Below are 9,440 nucleotides of genomic sequence, written 5' to 3'. Positions count from 1 at the left end.
CCACTGTAAAAAAAGGATGCTGCATTAGATGGGTCTTTGGCCTCATCCAGCAGGGCTCCTCCTAGGGAGAAACAGCACAAGGGGGAAATATTATTGTTCATCCCCTTCCCCCTGTTTTGCTCTTCTGTTTCAAACTGCAGCCTTTAACACAGCTGCCTTTTTCTTAAAAAAAGAAAAAAAAAGAAAGACGTTTTGGAAGGAAAAGGTATCACATAATTTAGTGTACTGTGTAATTCTAAACCAAGGCTCTCCAACTTTCTGGGACTTTGGGAGAGTGCCATGGGCACCACCCTTCTCTTCCTGCTCCCCACAACTGCTCCCCACCCCCAAGAGAAAACGTGTCTGCACGCACACAAACTTTGCTTTTTCATTGGGTCTGGATAAAAGTTAGACCCAGCAGAATTAAAAATGGATCCTCCTGAATTTGTATGGTTTTGCACTGTCAAATTAATGGGTTACATTGGTAGATTGTGCAGTAAACACTGCAGACCCAGTGCTTGCCAGCAATGCAAACAACATTTATCCTAGACACAGATCCTTCTTGTTATTTTGCACAGGGTGAGAACAAAGCTACCAAGAAATCACAGAACACTTCTGTGACACAGAGGTAACCTACGACCAGATGGTATGTTTGAGGGGGTGCCTTGTAAATTTTATGAAGATCCATGCCTTGGAGCTATATTCTTGGCAGGCCCGAAAAGCACTGGAGCCCTGATTTGTACAGTTCAGTAAATGGAGATAGATGTCATCTATGATTTGATAGTGGTTTGAGGTCTGTGAAAAAAATATAAAATTCATGAGGATCCTGGACATTGTAGCTTATCCCCTCACAGAACTACAGTTCTCAGCACCCCTAACGAACAGTTCACAGGATTCTTTTGGGGGGTTGGAGGAAAATGTGCTTTAAATGTATAGGGAGCACACAGCCTTAAATGGCACATATACACATGCGCATGTACCTTTTCTCCCCTTCTCAAGGACACCATTTCTCCCCCTTCTCCTCATTCTTTCTGACACTTCACTCCCCTTTCCTCCCAGCTCCTGTAGTGCCCTACTTTCTTGCCCCATCTCCTCCCAGTCACCCTGTTTTCTTTCCCCAAGTCCCTCAGACTGCGCTCCGCTTTCCCTTCCACTCCTTTCAGACTCTCTGTTTTATGTTTAGCTGCTCAAGTGCCAATCTGAGCCTTCAAACACGAGTAAGAGCTGAAAGAGGAAGCGGGGAATGATATTGCTCTTCTCACTTCCTGCTTTAGTTCAAGGTCTTTTTTGGAGAGGAGGAAGTACCCACAGTGCAGGGTGGATGGGCTCAGAGGCTTCACAGGCACCATGTTGCCTGCAGGCCCCTTGCTGGAGCCCCTAGTTTTGAATTCATTCTAAAACACATTACTAATTGTAATGAATTATGTCTGGACATTGTTGACTGGCCAGCACAGCATGTAGGTGCAGACGTATTCAGTGGCGAAGCTGCATGCTCCACTACTGGGGGCGGAGAGCAGGCGGTGGCGTGGTTCACCACCCGTGAGGGCATGACGCGCCATCCGCAGGGGCGTGGCGCGCGCTCTGGGGGCATGATGCGTCACCTGTGGGGGCGTGGCACCCAGCATGCGGGGGGTGCACGGCGCATGTCCAGGGGGGCTGCCACGATGGCACCCTACCAGAATAGTGGTGCCGGGGGCGGTCCGCTTCCTCTGCACCCCCATTCCACCACCAGTGGATGTATTTGAAGCAGCCCAAAGATCTCGATATCTGCAGATCATCTCTTGTCCTCCAATTATACAACATCTGGTGATCATATCTTTTCATGGTGAAGGATGTAACCTGGAGCCAGGGGCAGGGGCTGGTGCTGGGGAGGGGAAGCCCAACAACTGGACAGAGACTCACTCCTGGCACAACGAAACACAGTGACAGAAACCATAGCGCATGGAAATGCCATTTACCTTCCCATCACAGCAGTACCTATTTATCTACTTGCACTGGCTTGCTTTTGAACTACTAGCTGCGACAGAGTAATGGGAGCTCACCCCATCATACAGATTCAAACTGCTGACCTTCCGATCAGCAAGCCCAAGAGACTAAGTGGTTTAGACCACAGTGCCCACCACCCATGTCCCCAAGTCCTCCAATTACACAACATCTGGTGATCGTATCATTTCATGGTGAAGGGTATAGCCTGGGGGCAGGGGCTGGGGCTGGGGAGGAGAGCTAGCCTGGAACTGGATAGAGACTCACTCCTGGAGGGCCATATTTGGTTTCCCCTGCCAGGAAATGACATATTAATGTTGTGGTAGCTCAGCAGTGATAAATGCCTCCACCATGCCATTCAAATGCCCTCTATGAATACATAACATGATGCCACCTCTCTCATCTTCCAATGCAGTCTATTCCCCTGCCACAGCAGTTCATGCCATCAGGAAGTTCTGAATGTTTTACTGAAAACTTCTATCTTGTAAGCTGAACGTGGGCCCTCCCCTCTGGAAAAGCCTTCCAGGCATATTGGACTCTAGCTCTCAGCCTCTAGCCAGCATAAACAATAGTCAAGGATGATGGGAGTTTTAAGTCCAAACATCTAGAAGGCCACATGGTCTGCATCCCTGGCTTAATCTAACTGTTTCCTGCATTTATCACTAGATGTTGTTGCCGTTCTCATTGCCTTATCCCTACATTGTCTTATTTCCCATGCCTCATCTCTCCTGTTTATGTTTCTACCCCCTGTACCCACACATGTACACTGTCTAAATGTAAATCATAATGCGGTCCTTTGGGAGACAGGCACACTGTTACTTTACTTACATTACTTTGTAAAGCAGAATTTACGTTGCCGATATGCCATAAATAACAAAAATAATAGCAGTTGTTGCTCGAGACAGATCAATATGAACATCTGCTGCAGCACTGACAAAATACCCTGGGTCTGCCTCATCATATTGGTGCACCAGCACAACTTGCAACATTTGCAGTGGTGATGAAACCCTTGCACTTTATCCTTCATATTTATTGCCCATTCATTGTGACTCATAATATTGAACCACTGGACTCTTGAGCAAGGCTATGCTAGTGAACGGGGATTATGTGGCATAAGGGTTAGAACCTCCTATATGGCAGCGACTAAACTTCTTGTGTCAACTCTTTCCAGAGGTACACTGGTCTGTGTTGGGTAAAATAAGGAAAGAATGGAGGTCAGCAGGCAGTTGGATAAGGTTCTTTCCATTCCATTTGTAGAGCTTACAAAAGTAAAGCTGAAAGACCAGAGGAACTGAGCACAAGAAACCAAACACAATCACTATGGAGATGGCACCAGTATGGTTTGTGTAGAATGAATCATCCGGAGGGTGCTTCCTTTCTGAATAAGAAAAAGAGTGAGAGAGTCATAGATGTACACCAGACCAAAAAAAAGAGAGATATGGTTTTGAACAGAGGAAAAAAACCCAGTCATTTCCGTTGCTAAATCACCAGCTTACTGCTCAGAGATCTGTTATGTGTGTTTGGGGGGGTTACATGGCAACCGGAAAAAAAGTATTTGGTTCCATTTACTAAATAAATTATTACCAAGAAAGGAAAAGAAATGTTGCTTACCAATAAGCACCAAAAGATTGAATTAACTGAGGTGTATTTTTTCAAGATTGGCACCTTTGGTTTCTCCAAAGCTTCAGTGTGGGACAAATTAAACCCATAAACATGCACACACCAGTACTACTAACAGCAATTACATGGGCCATCAGCTCCAAGAATGTTCCTGAAGAAACAGAGAAGAAGAAAAAAAAAATCTCCTATGCTTGAAGGAAATAACTGCAAGACCAAAAGCAGCTGACCAACACAGTGATCCAAAAATTTAAAAACACTTATTTCCCTTGTATTTATTTCAGACCCTCCAAGTGTCCCTATTTTCCAGGGACATCCCTGATTTACAGAAGCCATCCCAGTTTATAATTTGATCCCAGAATGTCCTGCTTTTCCTTAGGATGTCCCTATTTTCACTGGAGAAATGTTGGAGGGTATGGAGTTATCCGACCCTCAAGCCATCTGAAGGCAATCCTGTATAGAGAAGGGGTTTTTAAAAAAATGTTTGATGCTTTATTCAGTTTTTATATATGTTGGAAGCTGCCCAGAGTGGCTGGGGCAACCCAGTAAGATGTGTGGGATAGAAAGAGTAAAATTATCATTATGGAATGGGACTTTCCTATTTTGTTGGAGAAATATTAGAGAGTATGTTATTTGCTATATCTAAGCTGCCATATCTAAACTGGAAGAACAGTGGGCATCCACAGATTGGGTATGTTAACAGAGTGACAGAAATAAAACAGACAGAAAAGAAACTGGTAGTACTTTACTGAGGGTGAACCGAACAAAACCGTGCAACATGAGGAGAAATATGCAGAGGTTTGCCTCATTCTACAGGCCTACACAAGGGGGGAAATAGGCATGACCACAAACCAAGTAGTGCTCGAGTTACCTCAGAAGGATCGAGCACATCTGAATGGTTGCTAGGCTACACACAACTGTCTGTTTCTTTGATTTGGGAAACCTATACTGCAGAAATAGGGTTGGATCTTGGCCTAGTCATACTTAGATTAGTCTCACAGAAATCATGACTAACGTTAAGTCTGACTAACTCTGGCTACTAGTTTGTTTCTAACGGTTGCAAGATAGTCGGCTGTTGTACTGAATCACAGACATGAGCACTTACCAGTTCAGAGGATATTTGGCCTGAGAGGAGAGCCTGTTCATTAAGTGCTTGAACAGCCTTGCCCTCATCCTTTTTTTCTTTGCAGAGGATCGTTGTAGGGATTTCTTTTTCTTTTGCCTGTACCAGGAGTTTTGGGAGGCTCACAAAGGATTATAGCTCAAACTTGACGGCTTAACTAAAGAGTTCTCAAAGAACTGGACAGCTCAACAAAATACAGTCCTGGGTGCCAGTACAGTTAGGCCCAGCAATGTTTTCTTTCCGTGCGACCTCTGATCCCCACTGAATGAGAGAACAAAATGGACTTCTGTATGGGGTTTGCGCTACCAATACTCCTTCAATTCAGGCTCGTCAGCTTCGTTTTCTCGACTGCCTGACACAAATAAAACAAAATAAAGTTAGCCCAGAGGGCTAAAACAAATCTCTTTATTTAGTTGCAAAACAACCTTATTATACTCCTGTGTGTCCCATCTAGAATCAAAAGTTAGTCCTTCACATTGACAAAGCAATTCGGGGGGGGGGGGGGATTCCAGACGAAACCGGAGCAATTCTCAGTGACGCAATTCTCAAAAGTTTAAACTGGGCATCTGCTAATAAGTGGTGCCCTGCTATCGTCACGTCTACAACCAGCACCATTTCTCTTCTGCCAAGGCCACAGTTTTTAGAACAATTGCCTTGCGGTGAGAGCCCCCATGGTGTAGAGGTAGCTTAGGGTGTTGGACTAAGACCTGGGAGACCAGGGTTCAAATCTGATGAAGCTCACAGAGTGACCTTGGGCCAGTCACTCACTCTCAGCCTAACCTATCTCACAGGGTGGTTGTGAGGATAACATGGAAAAAGGGAAAGGAAGCATGTATGCCACTGTCAGCAACTTGGAGGAAAGGTGGGATATAAATGTATATAAATGCAACAAATAAATAAATTCGGCACCAAAACAGGAGCATCTTGTTCATAGTTCCATGCAGAGTATCCTTCAAGATGTGCCTGCACTACCATTTCCATCATCCCAAACCGGCAATTAAAAAACAAAACAAAACCCTGCTTAGGACATTTGCAAAGCTAAGTAGGGTCTGGTATGGTTTCAAATTGGATGAGGGGCTGCGTGTTCACATCGCTGCATTCCAGGGGGTTGGACTAGATGGCTCTCAGGGTCCCTTCCAAGTCTTTGAGGCTGATGGGAGTTGAACAACATCCAAAAGGCTAGAGCATGGGTAGGCAAACTAAGGCCCGGGGGCCGGATCTGACCCAGTCGCCTTCTAAATCCGGCCGGTGGATGTTCCCGGAATCTGTGTTTTTACATGAGTAGAATGTGTCCTTTTATTTAAAATGCATCTCTGGGTTATTTGTGGGGCATAGGAATTTGTTTATTATTATTATTTTTCAAAATATAGTCTGGTCCTCCACAAGATCTGAGGGACAGCCCCCTGCTGAAAAAGTTTGCTGACCCCTGGGCTAGAGGTTCCTCACTCCTGATCTATTGAATTACCAGTAGGATATGAAATTGCAAGGCTTAAGCCAGCCTTTGCCAACCTAGCACCCTTTGGATTAGGTGCAGGGCATGTTTGGCCCTCTGGATGTTGCTAAATGACAACTCCAAACAAGCATGGCCAAAGGCTAGGGGTGATGGGAGTTGTAGTTCAGCAGCATCAGGTAGCCCAAAGGTTCCCTGTTCCAGCTGTTTTGGACCATGACTCCCAAAAGCCCTAGCCGCCCCTATAGGAACACCATGAATGCATATAGCAACATTGCTCAAGTTTGTCTGAGAAATTGTTCGGGAACAAGTTGGCTAGGTTTGGGGAACAGAGTGAGCAAAGGCTGTGCACTGTGAAACAGTCAACCTTTGCATCAGCATTGCTTATGGATCAACATTCAGTATCAGCGGAAGCAATTAGGTAATGAATTGGGTAGTGCATGGACTCTGGGGGTTTGCTAAATGTGTCACAAGCCCAAAAAGTTATTAAGCCATAATGAAAATGGTTATTTGACCTTATAAGGTTATGAGCTGCCTCCGCTATCTCTTAAGTAGCTTCTGTCAAAGCGAAGGCATAGGTAGCTTTCAAGTGGGAGCCAAGTCAGTATTAAAGACAAGCAGAGAATTAGAGCAAACTGTTAGCTAGAAATTAATTACTGCATGTAATAATACAAATGGCCTCCTCACCCCACGATGAAAATCTTCCATGATGCCTATTAAAACTTGCCTTCTAAAGAGCTTGTTTTGCAGCCCTTTTCTTTTGAAGAGGGTACATGTCCTGAGTGCTTCGGGCTATTTCCCCTTACACTTACGGTATTTTGCTGAGGTATACACCAAAGGAACATTAAGAATTGGAAGGGACCATAACCCCCTGCAATGCAGGAATCTTTTGCCCAACATGGGGCTCTACTGGCTTGGTGAACTTCTGTACAGGGTGTGATATAGTGTGCAACCAGGGGTGGGGATCCTTCAGCCAACAGCTCTAATTAGGCCCAGCATGGGTAGCAATTTAGACCGCAAGGGAATTTCCCTCAAATCATGCCCTGATATGGTGTCATATCAGGTGTGGGGCAGTTAAGGACACACCTCTCAAGAAAGAATTGCATTCTTAAAGTGGACTTCCCATTGTACCTTTGCAAATAAAGCTCATTGATGCTGCCAATCAGCTGATCCATTGCCCAGATCCAGTTCCCCGCTTCTGGCTGTGCACTGTGTAATGTGATTGGGGCATGTGCTCTCTAATTGCCACCAGATTCCCCTGGATTCCTGTGGGGGAGTGTAGCATAGGAAGAGTCACTTAGAAGAGAAGATGAATTATAGCAGGCAGAGAATGGGTTGAGCACTTCCTTCCTGTCAAAAGCTGCTTCAGTGTTGAAAATTTCATAACACCATTGGGATTTCAACATGTTCATGGTCAGCTTGTATCTTGGTCTTCATAAGAGTTATGGAACAGTAGGGCAGGAATGTGAAGGTCGTCTCCACTGCTGCAATTGCTGTGGTTTTGTCCACACACAGGAATAAGGTTAATCTGTCTCGATACTGTAATACGTTGTTTACCGTCAGCTATTCATAAGCTGAAATTTCACAAATGCTATGAATTCGAACCGGAATTAGCAATGCATTATGAACAAGTTCTACATGTGTAAGCAAATTGTCCTTTCTGTCCAATTCTCCCTGCTCTGACTCAATATATTGTATCCCATTGCCATTACTGGGATTGACATTTTGCAATAGCTCCCATGAGCAGCAATTTCAGCATTCATCCTTTTAGAGACAGTCACAAGCTACAAATTTAGTGGCCTGACCAGAGCTGATTCAGGCTGAATGTGACACATGGCAGCAGCATGCAGATGACCAGCTCATGTGCCAAATGTTTGCAAGCAGCTGGAATTGGACTGAGGTCATCAGAAAAGACCAGTAATGGGGATCCTCTGGGCCTAATAAGGCCTGCTCATTTGGTGTTGTATATGACTTCAGGCGCAGGGCAGGTGGGTGTGGCTTAAGCAAAATAGCCTGAAGTCTAGCAGGCCCTGTCCTTCCTCACAAGAAAAAAAACAAACCCTACCAGTGTTTCTCAAACTTGGGTCTCCAGCTGCTGCTGGACTACAACTCCCATCATCCCTAGCTAGCAGCACCAGTGGTCAGGGATGATAGGAGCTGTAGTCCAACAACAGGAGGAGACTCAAGTTTGAGAAACACTGCACCATCCTGAGCTCCCTCGAAGGAGCATGGATTATAAGAGCAATAACGACACATGTAGTAAGTTTAATGTTTTTCATCTGCCTTTTTATTTTATTTTTAAAAGTTTAAATTGTATTTTGCAAAGAAAACAGGAGCCGTATCAGGGTGCTTTAAAGATTTAACAAATATAGAGGAGCACATGGGGTGGGGAACCACTTTTGTCAACTGCATAACTTATCAGTAAAGAATTCTGCATGAGACACTGGGCTTTTGTTTCCCACTGGCTAGCTATGTACGGTTATTATAATCTCAAGGGCCAAGTTTGTGTTGCTGTCCTTCAGCCAAGGATGTGGCATGTCAATACACCTCTTCACTGCTTACTGCGCTGAAACACCCCTTGGCTGTAGAGATGAAGGCCAAACTGGGCAAATTCCTTGGCGACTATGCACAGAAGTGGCACACCTCAGGCCCAGGGACCTCATGTTGGGCATTCCACCCCCCCCCCAGTCTCTCTAGACTGTCTCTCCAGACCACATGCTTCACTAGCCCTGCATCACAATCCCCACCGAGCGTTTTTGCCTGGCTAGAAGGTGCCCTTGAACTCCGATAATGCTTGCTTGGATAAGAGAGCATGAAGCTTACAGAACAAAAGCTCCTGCCATTTTTGCCTCTGGCTCCACCCACCACTGCATGCAGCTCTCCAAAGATTTCCCAGATGGGAATGTGAACCTCAGGGTGAAAAGGGTTATACAGAACAGTTAGGTTCAGATACAGTAGGCCAACTGATGGGAGGAGAAGCGGGAGAGAGCTATTGCTGTGCTTGCCCTGCTTCAGGCTTCTGCAACTGGTTTGCTGCTACAGAAAACAGGACACTGCCCTATGTGGACTTCTGGAAAGATCCATCAGAGATGTGCAGCAGAATCCATGTCAAAAATATGTACCGTATTTTTTGCTCTATAAGACTCACTTTTTCCCTCCTAAAAAGTAAGGGGAAATGTGTGTGCATCTTATGGAGCGAATGCAGGCTGCACAGCTATCCCAGAAGCCAGAACAGCAAGAGGGATTGCTGCTTTCGCTGCACAGCGATCCCTCTTGCTGTTCTGGCTT

Source organism: Podarcis pityusensis (genome assembly GCF_964106645.2).
Source record: "Podarcis pityusensis genome assembly, chromosome: 12".
Taxonomy (NCBI): domain Eukaryota; kingdom Metazoa; phylum Chordata; class Lepidosauria; order Squamata; family Lacertidae; genus Podarcis; species Podarcis pityusensis.
Note: the sequence above shows the minus strand (reverse complement) of the source record.